Genomic DNA, 5,240 nt, shown 5'->3' on the forward strand with positions numbered 1-5,240 from the left:
TTTATGTTTAGTAACCAGTAATTCAGAGATTGGTATTCATGGTTACTATAACGAGGCTGTAGAAACGCACCCTTTCTTCTTTGCAAATGGTCCTGTATTTATGTCTAAGCCGAAACTGGAACCTCTGAATAATTTAGATTTATTCTTGTTATTTTCTAAAATACTTATCTACAGTATACCATAAGGAATGATACCGTATCGCACCTAATCAAGTGCCTTAAGAAACATCAACAGGATATCACAGTAATCCCTTATCGACTGATATGTAAGTAAACGTTATGTGTCATTGTTATACACAGTTATGTGTTAGTGTTATACACAGTTATTTATCATTTTCTATTAATTCAGTTGTAGCCACTACAATATCTATGACACTGGTAGTAATTATGAGAACAATAACGATGTTCTATAAGAGGAAATTATGATTAGGAACAAAAACTTACAGGTAAGTCAATGTATATGTTATTTGCCATTTGAAAAGAAAGTTACTAACTTAGAATTTTTTGATAAATAATAATTGTGCAAAATATATTGGATTTCAAATTTGTCAAAAATTGAAATTTAAGAAGCATTGTAATAATATAACATTAATATTTTGATTTTTCAGGAGATATCATGCGGTGGATGGATAATATGTAAAAAATATTAAGCAGTATATGAATTTTCATATTGCGTAGAGATAACAAAATGAATTTTAAAAAATGTCGACATGGTAATAAGAAATAGCATCATGACAAAGAATATATAAAGACAGTTTCATTTTTTATAAATAAAAATTTGTTGTTCCAGATTTTGAAATATAGTGAAACGTTTAATTATTATCTTAATATCTTTAAATAATTATTATTTTAGAATCAATTGTAATTGTATCATACGTACTTTTGAATTCGTGCAAGAACATATGTAATTTTGAAGTAGTTATTATTAGGAAATTGTTAGACGCGAACAGTATGCGAAAAGTTAGTATGCAGTGTAATAATTATCAATCAAAACACAAGAATTAAATTCTTGAGGAAAAAATTTCCGGAATTTCTTATTTACACGATTATAAAGAAATCCATAATAAGAAGGAGCTGCTTTCTAATACTTCTCTTCCTTGTAATGCCTATGTTAATGATAACGAGGTTCGACTTTTTGTTTTTAGAGGGATACTGGAAAATTTGAAAGTACAGTACCATTGGGAAGAAAATCACGATATTGAAAACGATATTTGCAAGTAAATTTCCAAAAAATCTGTTTTCAAATTTTCGCTTTCTATTTCACATTAAAAGAAAGGGCTGCCTTCTTTCTCTGCAAGACAAAACAAACATTCTGAATCTCGTATCAATGAATGATGTCAATAAGTTATTTTTCTTTTAAGATTGAACAATATTCCAGATTTATTCATAATTTCATACTACGCGAAGAATAGACTTTCATAGGTATATAAAGGAAATATTAAGTATAGGAAAACTCTTTTTCGTTGTAGGTGACATATGCTTCACGGTTGAACAAATGTATTTTTGAACACATATAAATGAAAAAGTACTCTTATGGAGAAAAAGAATTGATACCTTCGATTGACATTAGATAATGTATATAAACTTATGAACAATCACTATCGGTTTGTATTTTAGGTGCACACGCAGATTTGTTGGAGTTCTTATAAAATGTACATCCTGTACGAACTTTTTATTCTTCCAAATTTTACGATACTATGTCTCATATAATAACTATATGGATTAAACGTAATATAAATGATCCGAAAATAGACTCGAACGACATTAATTGTCTTTCTATTTATACCAATATCGAAAATACAAGTAAAGCTGGAGCACTAGTATGCAAGAATGGACTATTTATTATTTTAAACCAAATCATAGCATATTCAGAATGCACAGTATTATCATGAAATGTAAATGAATCAGTTGTAAACGAACGATTTTACTGTAAAATCGTTGCCTCCTTTTTTTCATCTGAAATATAGCAGCAATGAGTACATTCTTTTAATATATAATAAAACGAGATATCTTTATAAAGTTACATATGTCATCACTGGTAACTGTTATCTCGTATGACACCAAATATACCTTTAGTATGGAATGATATTTTTATGAAGATATACTTTAATGATAGATTTTATGAATGAAACGTTATATAAGAAAAATTATCTCTTGTCATTCTATGAAGTGTAGTAGCTAACGAAGATTAATTTTACGAAGTATTGGAGCAAAAGAGAATTAAAAAATTAAAAAGATCTAAATAAGATTGTTCGTGTGGCTTAATTATCTCAATTCTGGTACACCACTTGTTACATTCTAACTAATTGGCGCTAAACAATAACTTGCAAATATTAAAGATATTAACACCTTAATATTAACACCTAAAGGTTTTCAGGAAATTTTATAATATTTGATTATTGTATATCTAGTCATTGATTGATAAAATTTCTTGTATAAGCATAGATCGAGGTTGACGTCATACGCAGATTGCATATCATTGACAGGTATCGTTTTAATTTATTTTATGGCTAGAATCATTTGAATATTATACGAATAATTATTTCCATTCGAACGATTAATAGATCACGTACCTATAAAAGATATATTATGAAAAAGACGTGACGAAACAAAAAAATATTGGAAATTCCGTTGTCTGTTGATTTTTATTTCCATGTAATTACATATGAAATGGGTAATTCATTAACATCTCCTCGAATCGAATATAATTCGTTACACTTCACAACGATTCAAATAATGGACGGGAAATATATAATAAGTTTCCTGTCCTTGCGTTAAAATAGTACTGTACAAATCAGATGATACAGGAAATACCCAAAACACCCAATTACATCCACATTGCATGACAGCACACTTGCAATGGATTTTTGTGATTTCAATGTCACAGACAATGACACAACTAATCAGAACACGTTCGAGGCTATAGACATTGAAATTACCGCGTGTTTAATACGTTTAAAGCATAAATCTAAATTTCACGAGATTATTTCTTTGTACATTGTGAAACTCTTAAATTATCTTAATCGAATAAATAATCCTAATGTAATAAAACATCTTGAAATAGACCTAGATATCTGAAACAGAAACTCGAAGGATAAGAAATCCTAAAAGGTACTAATCCTAAAATAACAAACTCCTAAATAATAAACAAGTGATAAAACCTGTTATAAATAATAAACCTTACCTGGAATAATCAAATCCTAACTAATCGAAAATAAAATAAGGCAAGCAATTCTTAATCTTTCAAGTAATTTTTTCGAAAACACAGAAAGATAGAGAAATTAAAAAGACGCAGCACAAATTGCAGCACAATGAAAGTTTCAGAGCGATGAATACGATCGTATTAAACTAAATAATTTTCAAAAGTGAAATTACACTGAAACGTATATCGATGATATTTGTCATTTCTACGATCTGTTTCGCTTGATCGTGCTTCTTTTCTGATGTAAATTCAATTTATGATACGAACTAAGTTTCCTTTATTATTATTAGTCCTGCGTCTTTTTAATTCGTCACTTCTTTTATTTCAGAACAATGACGGGCTCCAAGATGCTGTTCGGATGTTTGGCGTTAATTGCTTTTCTGCATCCATTAGTTCACGTTTGTACTTCGAGTAATACAGCTCAAGGTTTGTACTTCGAGTTGTCTTTTTCCATGCACTTCAAATTCCAATACGATCTGGTCACGTGGCCTTCGTACAATTTCGAAATTTTACCTGTTTGGTAATCGTCAATGAAAAAATAAGTTATGCGTGACCTCAACACATTGAAACAATTTTTATGATTTTTTATTTGCCGGTTGGTCAGCAAGTTAATGGAAAAATTTCACTTAACTATTCGCGTTAATTTCTTCGGTTTAACTTTTGGGAAATGCTTCGTTAGCTTCGGGAATATTCCAACGATTCGTTTTACGTACAAAATAAGCATGATAAATATTACATCACGATAATGTAATATCGGAATATATTAAAGGTGTAATTTTGTCCGATTAATTATAATTTATTAATAATGGATTGAAAATACAGATATTAGTTAGACAGAGAAACGATGTTTGATTAACAGGAAAACTAAATGCAACGCTCGTATTTACAACAAATAACTTGACAACTATTTGGTAACTCTCTCTCTCTCTCTCTCTCTCTCTCTCACTAGCAACTCTAACACTCGACAACACTCGCAACTCAATTCTAACGACTCTATGCTTCGACGTCTCGATCAACTCTGATTCTCGCAACACGCACACTTTTCGATTCGCCTTGGATAGCGAAACCGTCCTTCTTCTAACGTTGTCTATTGTTTCCCTCATACCTATGTAAGAACTACCAACAACGTGCCTTTAGTCACGTAGGCACTCTTAAATGTAAACGAACCACAGAAACACGACGTACACGGTTTTTCTATTTTCAGCGGATCTCCAATCAAAGCTATTCTACGATATCACAATCGGCCTTTCCTGACAATCACATCTGCCCTCAGATGTGCTCATCATCGCCGCTCGCACTTACATCACTATCGTCAGCATTCCACCATTTCATGTGATCGGCTGCCGTGGAAGTTGTACGTGGCCCTTCGTGCTCCCCCTCTCGCTGCACTATGTATCGGTCATTTCGCAGGACTTTTATCACCCGGTACGGTCCAAGAAACTTCGGATGCAGCTTTAGCCCGGAACCCCTCTACATCCTCTCGATTGCCACTAGATCTCCCGTCCTGTATGCTGTCGCCTTCTTGCGTCTCCTGTTATACGCCCGCTTGTTTCGGATTTGGATCTCCTCAATCCGTCTCTTTGCGTCCGCACGCAGCTGATCTCGTTCCTCTTGGAACACCGCGGCCTGTTCGTCCTCGATGCTACTGCTCCTCTTTCGCTCTTCCTCTATCTTCCTCTCCGTTGTTTGTTTACCCATTTCACTCTTGTCAGGGGCTTTGATCGTCGTGGCAGCATCGTGACATTTTCGTAGGCTCGGTTCGTACATGGAAGACGTTAACAACTTACCATCTACCGAGACTATGATCTCTTCTTTTTCGAAGGTCTTCACGTTCATCGTGTCCTCGACAATCCCATCGTCGTCCTCGTCATCCACATCCTCTGTATATCGAATCTTCGTATCGATATTATTGGAGGGATTCCGCGCGTGCGACTTCCCTTGTCTTTTCGTTCGCCTTGCACTCACTCTCTTCGAGTCTATCCGAAAACTTGAAACAACCCTCACACCCGCAACGCTATCCTTCTCAGTAAATTCGCAAA

General features: G+C 33.4%; 1 long non-coding RNA gene across 1 annotated transcript; it reads left to right on the plus strand.

Annotated features, from left to right (window-relative positions):
* Nucleotides 1–225: 225 nt before the first annotated feature.
* On the plus strand, nt 226–646 carry LOC117215573. Its single transcript, XR_004489145.1, has 3 exons — nt 226–265; nt 349–445; nt 608–646. It is a non-coding gene; the product is annotated as an uncharacterized LOC117215573 (long non-coding RNA).
* The last annotated feature ends 4,594 nt before the right edge of the window (nt 647–5,240 follow it).

The sequence above is a fragment of the Bombus bifarius genome, unplaced genomic scaffold (assembly GCF_011952205.1).
Source record: "Bombus bifarius isolate JDL3187 unplaced genomic scaffold, Bbif_JDL3187 scf7180000009736_frag, whole genome shotgun sequence".
Taxonomy (NCBI): domain Eukaryota; kingdom Metazoa; phylum Arthropoda; class Insecta; order Hymenoptera; family Apidae; genus Bombus; species Bombus bifarius.